The sequence below is a fragment of the Tamandua tetradactyla genome, chromosome 10, assembly GCF_023851605.1.
Source record: "Tamandua tetradactyla isolate mTamTet1 chromosome 10, mTamTet1.pri, whole genome shotgun sequence".
Classification (NCBI taxonomy): Eukaryota; Metazoa; Chordata; class Mammalia; order Pilosa; family Myrmecophagidae; genus Tamandua; species Tamandua tetradactyla.
In genome coordinates, this window is record NC_135336.1 from 102,091,048 (window position 1) to 102,105,807 (window position 14,760).

Sequence of the window (14,760 nt, forward strand, 5' to 3'; positions counted from 1 at the left end):
GCTAAGCAGCTTGGCATTCCTCATCTCAGCACTTGCAGCTCAGCCCAGGCCTTTGGAGATGCAGAAAGAAGTGACCCCAGGGAAAGTTGTTGGAACCCAGGGGCCTGGAGAGAAGGCCAGCAGAGACCATCCTGTGCCTTCCACTTAAGAAAGAACCTCAGTGGAAAGTTAGCTGCCTTTCCTCTGAAGAACTAACAAAATAAACCCCCTTTTATTAAAAGCCAATCTGTCTCTGGTGCGTTGCATTCCAGCAGCTAGCAAACTAGAACACTTAGGCACAAGGGAGTTGACTGATAATAACTGATAGAGATCTGGCTGAATTTTAAATTGACCTTCTGGGCCAAGGTATCTACAGGAAATCAAGACTCACCCTGGCGCTTAGCGCTTTTGCCTCCAAGCTGGACCTACTAGATCTTTTTAGTGGTTTTTGTTTTGCTTTGTTTTAGAGAAGTTGTGGGTTTACAAAACAATCATGCATAAAGACAGGATTCCCATACACCTTGCATTGGTGTGAACATTTGTTAGAATTGGTGATAGCTCATTTTGATAATTGTACTAATTGAAGTCCATGATTTAATTTAAGGTCCACTGTTTGTATAGTATACATCCACGGATTTTTAATTTTATTTTATTCCATTACCATATATGCAATCTACCATTTCCCCTTTTAATCACATTCAGATATGTACTGCAAGGCTGTTGGTTGCATTCACAACGTCACCACCATCCATTACCAAAACATCCAAACAGGAACCCTGCACATTTCTGTTTGCTTGTTTGTTTGTTTTTATGAACCCTGCACATTTGAAGCCTTAACTTCCATTCCCTATTCCCAATCTACCTCCTGATAACCCATAGTCTAGATTCTGACTCTGATTTTCCTACTAGATTTTATTTATCATCCCTCTGACACTGGAATCAGCATGTTATGTTATTTTCTTCTGGTTTCTCATGCTTGAGGTTTTGGTCCATTGGGGGTTTGCAGCAAGTGTCAATTACAAGAGGAGGATCGAGGTTCTTCAGAGGATTCTGACTCCCAAATTGTGCTCATTTGGGGCAGGAATCATATCTTGTACTGAAGGGCGGCGCCCACTGGTCTCAGTGGACATGCCTCCCCAGGCGTGAGGTGTGTGGCTGCCCCTTCTGCCCTGGCTGGGCTGAGGATTCCACCAGGAGGAACACTTCTCCGCTGGTCCCAGAGCTGGCCGCCCGCAGGAGGCCCGTCCACAGCATGTCCCTCCTTCCCACCTTAATGCGTCCAGAGTCTTCTGAGGGATGCTGAGCTGTGTGTCGTACTATTCCCAGGATGTCAGCCTTGCTGCAAAGGAGAGAGAATTTTGTCCACCACACACTCATTTTTCCTTACAAAGGATGATGTATTCATTCTTTCCATCATTCTGTGTATTCACTGGGATCTAAGTGATGGTGCAATTTTGGAGATTCTGACCAAGCTTGGAGAGCAGGAAGTTACACGACACCACCAGGGAGGGGGCCGTATCATACCCAGGGTGGGGCTTTAGCCTCTGAGTGCTGTAGGACCTTGATAATGTTCACCTGCTCCCTTCAGGACCTGTCCAAGGAACCCCCTGGGTCCAGTTCTCAATGCCACCCCTGACCCCCCACTCCCTGCTCTTGCCCCTTGCCCTCTCGCCCCTCAGCCCCTTTGCTCCGGCATACAGGTGGCTCACAGCTCCTCAACCCATCTTGGTCTCACTCCGTTCCAGTTCTTCCACTTGTCGGATGGCCCACCCCCGTGCCTACTGCCCACTCCAACGTCCTGCTCAGCCAGCTGCTCACACAGAAAGGTTGGGTTCCCACAGCACGTCCACTGGGGTAGCCTTCCTTTAACACACACACACTCACCTGGGCTGGGAAGTGCCATCTGCTGAACCCCATGGTCCCTGCTCTTCCCACTGCTGGAGATCTGTGCCTCATCTTACCCTCTCCTCCATCAGCGAGAGCAGAGGCTGTGCCCTGTTACCCCCAGAATTGTGCCCAGAGCCCCTTCAAACATTTGACACTAGACAAATTGCTGCTGAATAAACAAATGGTCTTCATGGGTGGGATTAGTCAAGAAGGCTTCAGGATAGGATTAAGGAGACTTGGGGAGTAATATCGGTGAGTAATGATGATTGAGCATTGTGCAAATGGCTGTGTGTACATGTGTGTGAGCATATACGCATGCACGTACAAGGCAGGAGGGGGTGTTAACTGAAAATCCTGGCTTAAATCCTGGTCCATGGCAGGAGTTAATGCAGGGGACACAGTTGGGGCCAGGCTTAGGAGATTGAACTTGACCTCTAACTATGAGGCCTCTGAAGCTATAGACAAGGTACCATATGTTGGCAGAGTTGGGTAGAGCAGGTTGGAGGGGAAAGGATGCCATCAAGGCAGGCCCACCTCTAACACTGAGGACAGGAGCAAGGTTGCAAATAGTGTGTCAGGCTTACAGCCTGTGCCCTTCTCTCCCACCTGCAGTTCCATCTCTACCACCAGAGCCATCACGTGGTCAAGCCAACCCACTGGTCCAAGTTGCCTTTTGGGCATCTTCAGGCCTAAGGGGGTGCTATGGCTATACAGTCCACCCATTGAGGAATGGACCCTGGAAGAGCTCATGCTGGCCCAGGAAGTAGGCTGGGGCTTTGGGCAAAGAATGAGAAAACTCAAAGCAGGCTTAGAGGTCACACTCCAAACATGGTATGTGCATCTGCTGGGCTCTAGGAAACAGGCTAGTCATTGTAACTAAGGAAGTTGAACTTGAATCACTTACCAGATACCCTGCAAAGAGTACCTTAGGCTCTGGAGTGAGTTTGTGCTCCGATGACTCCGTGCCTTCTAGAAAGTCTGGGGGAAAAGAGATGGGTGGTAATATGGGCCCTAAACTCAGGCAGAAAATAAACAAGTGATATCAAATCCAGTGTCAGGATTAATTCACATTATAGGTGAATGGGGATGGAATAGGTACTGGGATTCCAGAAAGAATCACCTCTGCCCAGATGGTGCAATCCAGTGAGAGTAGATGCCATCCTAAAGGCTACTTGCCATGCTTTAGTTGCCAGAATACTACTCTTCAGGAAGTGTCACGATGGGTCACAATTTTTATATTCATATGTCAATAAGCCTAGCAGTCGTATCTTATTAGGAAGACTCAAGGTGGGCTATATCAGGATATGGAAGCATTTGTTGCAGTTACCCTTAAAAGTGCCTGGGACAGAGCCTGATTCTTGGGGTTCAACCCTATACAACTTATTCCTGCAAAGAAGAAGCTAAGCCTACTTATAATTATGCCTTAGAGTCACCCCCAGAGAACCTCTTTTGTTGCTCAAATGTGGCCTCTCTCTCTAAACCAACTCAGCAGGTGAACACACTGTCTTACAAGGGACATGACTCCCGGGGGTATAAATCTCCCTGGTAACATGTGACAGGACTCCAGGGATGAGATGGGACCTGGCATCATGGGATTATAAAGCCTTCTTGAACAAAGGAGGGGGGAAGAGAAGTGAAACAAAGTTTCAGTGGCTGAGAAATTTCAAGCAGAGTCAAGACGTGATCCTGAAGGTCATTCTTATGCATTATATGACTATATAGCTTTTACAATGTGACTACGTGATTGTGAAAACCTTGTGTCTGATGCTCCTTTTATCCAGGGTATGGACAGATGAGTAAAGTAAGGAAAAATAAGTAAAATAATAGGGGGGGATAAGGGGTAAAAAAAAATTGGGCAGATTGAAATACTAGTGGTCAATGAGGGGGAGGGTATGGGGTCTGAGATATATGAGTTTTTCTTTTTATGTCTTTTTCTGGAGTGATGTAAATTGTCCAAAAAATGATCATGGTGTTGAATACACAACTATGTGATAATATTATGAGCCACTGATTATATGGACTGTGTGTGAGATTTCTCAATAAAAATATTTTTAAGTGCCTGCAAAGTCACTTATTGACTTTATAAATATTGCCCAAATACAATATTTTCCACCATATTCTTTTATCCCTTGCCAAATGTGGCAATTACCATAAGTCCTTCAATGAAAGTTCAGTGGGTATTACTAGAAGCCTTGCCAAAGTGAGGTCATTTGCAGATGATACTGAGCCACCAGCTCAAGGGTCATGCCATCTACAGAATGTCACGTTCGACAGGTGGACAATCAGGCAAAGAACCCAAAATGATAAAAGATGGTGAGTCGGACAGCCATCAAAGTGCCTCCCCAAGACCCATTCCCCAGCCTTATTTAACCCTGTTTATTGCCCTAGGAAGGCAGCCTTCATGGATAAAATCAACAAGCTCCCTTGCTCTCTAGATTGTTGCATAGTACAGGATTTAACTTTGCCAAAACTGAGATCTAGGCTTTGTCTTCAGCTTCTGGAAGGAATCTCTAAACCTTTTGAAGGTCATGCTGATGGCAGGGCCTGTTTGTTGTTTGAGGGCTTTGAGTCACACATTATTAGCCTGACCTCTAGCAGAGCAGGAGAATGAGATCAGCCACATGGGCAGTCAAGTAGATTTATGTGATGGAGACCCAGCAACAACTGTGGACACTAAACCAGTTGGCAGTTCCCCATGATGTTATCGCACATAGATGCCAGGAGAGGAACAGTGCCCATGATCCTGTGGGGAGAAAATAATAGAAGCTTCAAGTCTGGCACTTTCCTGGACTCTGCCCCAGGCATCTCTTCCATTGGTCGATTCTAATTTGTGTCCTTTCCCTGAAATAAACCATAACCATGAATACAAGAGTTTTCAGTGAGTTCTATGAGTCTTTAACCAATTATCAAAACAGGGGGCGGTTTGAAGACACACATACCCCTCTTTTTTGCAGTGGGTGTGAGAAGTGACGGTGGTCTTGTGGGCAGCCCCTCTAACTTTGCACTTGGCTTCCAGATTAATTCAAAAAAGGGGAGCCCCAGCTGACAGGAGGCAGGGAACATAGTGAAGTGCGGGCATTTAGTCCCCTGCCTCTCTCCTACATGCATCCTTCTCTACAGCCCTCTCTCCCTCCTGTTTCCTCTGAGGAGTCCTCCCTCCCCTACTTCTGGAACTAGGGTTGGTTAAAACCTGTTACGCCTCCCTCCCTCTCCCTATTATTGCGCTCTCCCTGTGGTTTCCTGGTACCCAGCTTTTCGTTTGCACCTGGTGCTTTTACTATTAGATAGGTATAATAATTTATTAAAATTTGAGCGTTCTATTTATTTCCTCTTTGGAGCTTGACCAATTCTGATGCTTTTATCATTATGGAAAGATTCAACTATTTGACATCTATGCTCGGGCCTTTCTATGAGCTTATTTAATGACTTGTTTTTTAAGAAACAATATACCATTAAGTTATTTTTATTCTATAAGCTGTGCTAGAGTCTTTTCTCAATTCTTAATAATTTTAGAGCTGTCTTTTACAGATCCTTTACCCATATTCCAGGTACTGCATCAAGCACTCCCAGTGCATTTTCTGTTTTCATTTGCATAACCCAATCTTGCACAAGATCACACAGTTCATAAAAGATCTGTGGGAGGTTGTCAAGAAACTTTGATCAAGATTCTTACTGATTTTGATTTATCATTTGGGGTAAAAATTTGTTCGTGATAGCTTCCTTCTCAAAACAGCTCAAGGAACTTGTAGTACTTGTTCTAAGAACTAAGAAGCCCTAAGAAACTAAGACAGTTGGGTTAAAGAATCTGGAGTCCTGAATCTTATTTGAACCATCATAGAAACACCTCATAACCTGAAGCAAGTGATCAATCTGAAAAGGTAGAATAAAATACAGAAAGGGCCAGAAGGAAAATTTGGGATATTATCCAGCAAACACATATGTATGTTTGTTAACCCACCATGCCATGTTCAGAAAGAGAGAATCCTGCCAGAGCACTAACTGGCCCAATGTCTCATGACCTGTCTTCAGTGGCACCACCTGGTTTAACGAATGCTTACAGGAAAAAAGAGAAGGCATATGCAAGCTGCTCTCCAATCTGCACCTACTCTTCAGGATTTTCACCCACGCAATTCATCTCTGCTGAAAACTTAACAGCTGGAATTAGTAGATATGGGGATCCAGAACCCGGGGTCCCCTTCCATTTTGAGAGCAGGTCATTGCGTGTAGCCACCTACATGACTGGGGCTGACATTAAAGTTCATCAGACCTCCTCAGGGGGAAAGGATGTACAGATGGTATCCTGAACAGGCACTGAAACCCCCTCCCTTGATCACTGTTGATAATAAACCTCCAGACCCCTGCATCACCAGACCCTGCTGAGACTCTGTTCTTACACTCTTTTTTTGTCCTAAACTCTTATAAGCCACCCCTTTTGCAGAGCGCTGACTTCCGTTGCCCAAGTAGCGGCCATCAGGAAGGATCCTGTTCTGTTTATAAGTCCTAATTTCAATTCATGTCTAACTCCCTGCCTGGCATGTTCTTTGGTCTTGGGGCTGCCCTGACCCGGGCACCTCAGGAGCTGGGTTGGAGCAGTAGAGCTCACTGTATAATTGGGATAATAGGGCCCAGATCAATGACATCCAAGAAATCAGGTGGGGCTTGGGGCATTTCCACAGGGACCACCTATGGATATTGGTCCTAGAGTGAGCTAATGATTCCAGAACCAAAAAGCCTCCCTGGAAGCAGGTAGGTGGAGATATTTGAGTTAGACTTTCTGAAATCTTCCCAGGGCCATAAAATGAGGTAAACAGCCATTGTTCTATGAGGACCATAGTGCTTCTGTTATCACAGTGGTCTCTCCATATCCGCCATTAAAACACAAGGTCAACCTTGGGCAAAGCAGCCCCTCAATGGTTAGAGACTCTGCTGAGCCCAGAAACTATAAAGAGGCTGATAAATCTAACTCCAGAACCCTTTACACCTTCTGAGTAAGGGGAGAAAGAAGCATCATGACCAAAGTCAGAAGACACATGGCAAGTGATTAGGCTGTTTTCAATATGGATGACATGTAGACAAGCGCTTGTTTCTCTAATATACAGAGTCCTTACAAAATCTGTCAGAAGTCACCCAATAGGAAAAAAAACAACATAAGATTTGAATAGGTTCACATGAAAGAAATTAAATGGCTAATAAACATAGGAAAAGATTCTCAAACTGTCTCATAATTAAAGAAACTCAAAAAAAATAACAATAAAAATTAATTACTTTCTTAGCCACTCATCTGTTGATGGGCATTTTGGCTGTTTCCATCTCTTTGCAATTATAAGTAATGCCGCTATAAACATTGGTGTGCAAATGTCCGTTTGTGTCTTTGCCCTTATGTTTGTGGCTAAACAAACTGTGGTATATACATACAATGGAATATTATGCAGCTGTAAGACAGATTAAACTTATGAAGTATGTAACAACATGGATGGACCTTGAGGACATTATGCTGCGTGAGATTAGCCAGAAACCAAAGAACAAATACTGTATGGTCTCACTGATATGAACTGACTTTAGTGAATAAACTTGGAATATTTTGTTGGTAACAGAGACCATCAGGAGATAGAAATAGGGTAAGATATTGGGTAATTGGAACTGAAGGGATACAGGCTGTGCAACAGGACTGGATACAAAAACTCAGAAATGGACAGCACAATACTACCTAACTGTAATATAATTATATTAAAACACTGAATGAAGCTGCATGTGAGAATGATAGAGGGAGGAGGGCTGGAGACATAAATGAAATCAGAAAGAAAGACAGATGTTAAAAATTGAGATGGTATAATGTAGGAATGCCTAGAGTGTACGATAATAGTGAAATGTACAATGTACAAATTTTAAAAATGTTTTTGCATGAGGAAGAACAAAGGAATGTCATTATTGCAGGGTGCTGAAAATAGAAGGTAATGAATATTTTAAAATGTCACCTTATGTGTGAGACTAAAGTAAAAATGTTTATTTGTTACAAAATTTATATTCTGACTAGTGCATTTCCTAATATAACTTATGTAGATAGTTTGATTGAACGTCATAAGTACTTGGAATCTCAGGTAGGACATGAGATTTTGTTGGTTTGTCCAGAGTGATGCCCTGATGAATTCCAGAGTGATTAGATCAGTGAGTGGAAAAGTATATGCAAAGCCCCCTTCAGGGAATGGTGAGAGCGGGGAGAAATTCAACTTCCCCAAGTTGAATTCTTGATATTCTCACAAGCAGTGTAAAAAAAAAAAAAATTAATTACTTTCAATGTTGGCAAAATGTAAAGTTTAGATGTTGGAAACAGGCATTCTCGTACCTGTGGGTTGGAGAATAAATAGGATATTTGGAGAGGAATTTGGCAACTTATTTCAAATATACAGACCATTTAATGCAGCATTCCCATATAGGAATTTCACCTACAGATATTTGAGTAAATGTACAATAATGACTATACAGAAATGCTCATGGTAGCCTTTTTTGTTATAGCAAATAACTAGAAACTAACCACAAAGTCTACAGTATTGGCCTGGTTAAGTCAGTATAGTAATACTATATAGTTTTCTAAAAAAAAGAATAAGGAAAATCTACATGTGCTGATGTATAAAAATTGCCTGGGTGTTTTCAGTGGAAACAAAAAAGTCAGAACAGCATGTATAATCTCATACTATATTGTCCTATCCTCTCCTATTCTTACTGTTCTATAACTTGTATTCACAGGAAATGTGAATTTGAATTCTAGAAGAATATACAAGGAATGATTAATAATGGTTAATTCTAAAGCCTGGAAAAAGGATCAACAGGAAAAATGGAATTTTTACTGACTTTCTTTGCTATTTGAGTTTTTTCTTTTTACCATGAACGTGTATTACACTGGTATATATATTTTAAAAGAAGATGCTGATGCTGAAGGGAAAGTGTCACATTGTAGTCGGGGGCATTTGGTGCAAACTTACAGGTTTTGTTCCTATAACTCTCTATTTATTGATATGCCAGCAAAGTTGACACCCATTCTTTGCAGGCTCTACCCCTTTGAGAAAGCTCTTGACCTACTTGGGCTGTCATTACCTGTGGAGACAGTTGATGGGGTGTTTGGGGAGTGCAGTGTGATCTGCAACCTGCTTTGCAGCTTCTGTTGCTGTGTGCCTTTCCTAACCACAACAAGGCTTGTTCAGGGGCGCACAGCATAAAGCAGAGGCGCTGGGCTCAGCTGCTGCCTTTCCACCCCCTGCCCTTGGTGTCCTAGACACACAGCCACACAGACCTAGACACCGGGAACCAGACCCTACGCAGTCCACGGGAGACGCAGTCACGGACTTTCACCTGCTCTCGTTCCCAGGTTGGAGAGCCACAGGGTCCTCTGCTGGCAGAGAATCGTGACTCGGCATTTCCCTCCCGTCTATACTTCAGGCTGGCAGCTGCGGGAGGAACACATTTCACCTCTAACCAGGACAGCTGGGGTGAGCTGTCTGCTGTGCATTTCTAACCAGCCTTCTCGGCTGGGAGAGGAATGCCCTTCCACCCCCAGGGTAGGACACCAAGCAGAACAGAAGAGTTTGCCAATGCCAGAGCAAAGCCTTGGTGAGCTTCAGAGACCAGAGCTTCAAACCAACATCTTGAACAACCTTAAAAACAAGTCAAGGGGTGCAAGGATAGTTCAGTGGTAGAATTCCCACCCACCATGCAGTGGGCCTGGGTTTGCTTTCTGGCTCATGCACGTCCCCCCCCCCCCCCCAAAAAAAGAAAAAAGTTCATCAAATGGTGCTACAATAACAGGATAGTCACATGGAAAATGAGTGAAATGTGACCCCCACCAAACAGCATACAAAAAAAGTCAAGAATTAGACTAAATTTTACCATATCCTTCCATTATGGGGGGAGGGACAAGAGTTAAGAGGAGGTTTAGATTTCCTATTTGGCAAGGGTGTGTTTATTGGTTTTCTTTCTCTTGGGAACAATGAAATGATCTAAAATAGAGAATGATGATGGATTGTGGGCTTTGGGCACTATACAAGATGCCCCATGAATGCAGGCAGCTGAAGGATGCACTGACTGAGAAATAGATTGGCAAATGATGGTGTATACTTATGAATGAAGGTTGTGCTGCTACAAAAAGTCATGAGGCATGCAACCATGTGCATGAACATGTGAGACATTGGGTGAGGCAAAATAAGCCAGAAACAAAAGAACAACAATGGTATGGTCGCCTTTAGAAAGTGCTTATAAGAAAACAGTGGCCTAGATTGCAAGCTTTTAGAGCAGACACATTAAGTCCGGAGGGGTGATTCTTATTTCTGGATTTCGAGAGGCTATTTTATTTAGAGAAAAGAATGAAGCCGATCAGGTTGGGGCTAAAGTAATTTAGGACAGTGTCTATATTTTAGAACCACACACACTCTTTGAGACCAAAGGAAGAAAAGTTTATTTGGTCTTGAACTGAAATCCTCTGTTGGGCATAATCTAACTCAACCTATGTGTATAGTGCATTTGAACAAGTGAAACACAGGGACCCCAGAATAAGAAAGAGGTCCTTTAATCCTGTATAGATTATTGGAATGCCTGGATACATTCTAGAGTACATTAAGCAGATGATAAAAAAGTATTGGCAAAGTCCCTTGAGGGATGGGAGAAAGAATATGGAACTACTAAACCTTACCAATAGGGAATCCCCTGATACTGTTTCAAACTTTAGAGACACCCATATCAATACGCCATGCCCTCAATCCTGAGGCTTACTCTTGTGAAGCTTATGTAGATAGCAGAGAAGCTTAAACTACCTATAGGCATGCCTAAGAGTTACTTCTGGAGGACCTCTTTTGTTGCTCAGATATGACCTCAGTCTCTCTAAGCCCTACTCCTCAAGTGAAATCATTGCCCTCCCCCCTACGTGGGACATGACATCCCAGGATGAAAGTCTCCCTGGCAATGTGGGAGATGACTCCCAGGGATGCATCCAGCCCTGGCACCGTGGGATCAACAATTCCATCCTGATCAAAAGGGGGAAAAGAAGTGTAATTAATAAAATATCAGTGGCAGAGAGAGTTCAAATAGAGTCGAGAGGCTACTCTGGAGGTTCCTCTTAAGCAAGCTTCAGTTAGACCTTGCTACCTATCATAACCTGCCAAACCCCAACCAGGGCCATTCCAGCCAATCCTAAAGAACACCTAGGGCAATATATAAGATGCCAATGGGTTCCATGCACTAAAGTAACTTTCCAGAAACCTCCAACATCCAGATAGGTCCCTGGTCCAGATAAGTCCTGAAACCTAGAGGGCCCAGCCTCTCCAGAACATCAGCTAGTTCCATCTCCCTACCCCATATTAGTGACAGACCCTTCCAATAGCAAAAATTTAGAATGTCTATAGCCCAAACACCCCTAAAGAGAGGGATGGAAAGATCAAAGGTGATAGTGGAGTTATACAGTGAAGATAGGATTTAACAAATGAATATGAATGCTGAATCATTAAATTGATATCTCTTTTCATCTCCCAGTATCTTCAAACAGCTAGAAGTGAAAACTTAAAATCGTTGAATTGTAACCCATGTCAAACTCTGAATATGTTCTACAGCTAATTGTGGTGCTATGATTTGAAATTTATAGCTTTTTTGAATATGTGTTATTTTTCAAAAAAAAAAGTCAATTGTGATGATAAAAAAATATTTAAGCGTTCTAGCCTCCTGTATTCTGGAACAGCTAGAAGGAAAAATCTTAGAGGATTGTATGGTAGCCCATGACAAACTCTGGGATCTGTCCTATAACTACTTGTTGAAGAGTGCTTTGATAACTATTGCTTTTTTTTATTTCTTTGCTTTATATATATGTTATACTATGCAATAGAAAAAAGTTTAAAAAAAAAGAATTAGACTAAATTTTACCATATCTTTCCATTACCACTTTCTCTACTGCAATAGTATTTTCCAAGGAATATGCCATGTGGCCTGATTATCTTAGCAACAACTGAGCCATTAAACATATATGTGTGCATGTAAAGCATCTGATGAACACTTTACTGGTCACGGTGCTAAGCATATTACATGAATCACCTCTTTTAGGTACAACGGTTGATTCCACCAAGTAGGTTGGTATTACTTTCATCTCCCTTTCAGAACTGAAGGAATCACACAAGAGATTAAATAATTCACCCAAAATACACATGTGGGAAATAGGAAAACTAAGATTGAACCCCAGAGCCTGGAATTTTACCACTGTGAAATCTAACATAGCCATTGACGTAAAATGAGTTGGAATTCAGGGACATTATTACTGTCAATAAAACTTCTCAAATACACACTCCTCTATTTCAAGAATTCAAAACTAAACCTGTTTTAAGGCTCAATATTTACAGTCCTAAACACTTAACTTGGGACCAAGTTTTTTTCTTGGATTTATAGCTTACCAATTATTTGTTCATTGATGATAACCCTCCGCCCCCCACTCCTAATAATTTGGCTCAAGCAGACAACCTTAGAAATCATGAATAGTAAACGTGAGAAAATAGGCATTATTGTTAATCCTTTTTCATTCCCAAGTGGGGAATTGATGGCAAGACCAACCAAGCCAGAATAAAGTCCTAATAGTCTGGGTTGTTTCCCAGCAAGCTTAGTAGAAAGGTCAGCTTTTATGATTCCTTTTCGACATGAGAGACGGCCTTGGTTACTGTGCATTTGTGATACAAAATGAGAAATGTGTAAGGAGCAGGTTTGGAGTATTTGGAAAAGAAGCCTTAAATGCCCTTACTGGGGAGCAAGTCTAATGAGCTAAGGTCTGCATTCTGGTCCATACAGAGCAGGAGAGAAGGCCCACATTGCATGTGGACATCCCTCAGGTCTGCCAGCAATTTCCATTATCCTTTTCATAAAATACTTAATGGTGTAGAGGGTACGAGTCATGAGTCACATTTTTCCCTCAAGGGTGGTCACGATGAAGGTCGGTCACGACCACTGTCACAGTCGGCCGCTGCCCCATGTCCACTAAACACAGACAGTCTCGCTGTGGGAATTAACCTCCAGCCTGCATGCCGTGGACTCTGGAGCCACTTCATTTCTTGCAATGCTGTTTCCATGGTGACCAGGCTTACCCTCTGCAGTCCCATTTCTACACCTCAGCACAAAAGCTTCAGCAAAAAAAATAAAACTTAAACTTGTGCCCCCATGCTAATTAATTACCCTATATGTATTAGTTGTTGATGTCACATATAAAAAATTATTTTAGAAAAGGAAAGAAATATGGGAAAAGGATTATTGAAAGCCATCTGTAATTGCTAAACCATTTGGATTTTTAATTTGAGCAGCACAGCATATCAGGTGCTCTCCATATTAGAGACTTTTTGTAAGCACAGTGTTTCTTGGGTCATACGCAATTCCTATTGATTTTATTCTTGGATGAAAAACTATTGTGGCCCTCTGATATTACAGAATAATCCTCCTCTGTTTTGCTTTTTGAGAATTCCGTGGGCACAGTGTGACCTTACCAACAGTTGTGCTTAAAAGCTTTGTTTTGGTAAATGGGATAATATATTTAATGTCTTGATGGGGCTTCCCACTGGGTAATCCCGTAACAAGTGACTTTGAGAAGAAAAAAAAAATCACTCCTTATTATGGGTTGGATTATGGTCCCCCCCAAAAAAACAGATGTTTTGAAGTTCAGACCCCCAGAACCTGTGACTGTGACCTTATTTGGAAAGAGGGTCCTTGTAGATGTAATTAAGACTAATAGTTAATAGGGTTATGTGGGTCCTAATATATGTTTGTTGTTTAAGCCACCCAGGTAGTGGTCCTTTGTTACGGCAGCTCCAGGAATCTGAAACTCTCCTCTTCTGTGTGTACTACTGACATCAAAAGAAAAAATAGTAGTGACCAATGAACAGTCATAATGTATGAGTGGAATTGCTGAGTCACATGTTTAACTTTCTGAGGAGGAAGTTCCATTTTAAATTGAGTGATCAGTGGAGGCCTCACTGATAAGATGACATGCGAGCAAAGACCTGACGGAAGTGAGCTAATAAGGTATGTAAATAGGGGGAGGGCATGCCCTGCAGGGGGAACAGCAGATCTTGAGGCAATATTGCCCGGAACAGAAAAGTACCCCACTGTGGCTGGTGCTGGGAGAACAAAGAGGAGAATTCAACATTAAGCACTGATTTAGAAACATCACACTGAAATGGCAATGTGTGAGTATGTTCTTGAGCAAATGGGATTCTATGTTCCAGTCTCCTGAACTTAACATCTGTACTTAACTCAATTTAATTGTAACAGTTTCCATCACTGATAGATCCAGAATGCTAATTTCATTCACCATTCTGCTGTCAAAGAGTGAAGTAAAACAAAAGCAAAGAAGTGAAGTACAGGCTACTATATGGATGAAACTTGAAGATGTCATGGTTGAGTAAAACAAGCCAGACACAAAAGGACAAATATTGTATGATTTCTCATATATGGAGTACTTAGAATAAGCAAATTTGTAGGGACAGAAAGCAGACCAGGTTACCAGGGGTGGGGGCATTGGGGAATGGGGAGTTATTACTAAATGAGTGTGAGTTTTGGTTTGGGATGATGAAAATAATCCGGAAATAAATAATGGTAAAAATATACAGTACTGTCAATGTAATTCATGCCAAAGAATTGTCTAGTTGAAATGATTAAAATGCTTTTTATATTATGTATATTTACCACAATTAAAAATAAAGTATTACAAAAAGCCAGAGTGAACCTGCAGCCTCCATCACCAAAGGGTCTCTTCCTAGCCCTGGCTCCGTTCAAACGCTACAGCTTTTCTGGCCTCTGTCCATGTGAGCTACAGTGGGGGCTTCGTTGGAACTTGGTGTTGAAGTAGTTCTCTCATCCTGGTGGGATTGCCTCAACCTAGTCTTA

General features: G+C 42.3%; 1 long non-coding RNA gene across 1 annotated transcript; it reads right to left on the reverse strand.

Moving 5' to 3' along the window:
• Positions 1-397: 397 nt before the first annotated feature.
• Positions 398-3,059, reverse strand: LOC143648096 (uncharacterized). The gene is made up of 3 exons (XR_013158361.1): positions 2,987-3,059; positions 2,771-2,844; positions 398-1,318 (listed from the first exon to the last, which is right to left on the reverse strand). It is a non-coding gene; the product is annotated as an uncharacterized LOC143648096 (long non-coding RNA).
• Between the last annotated feature and the right edge of the window lie 11,701 nt (positions 3,060-14,760).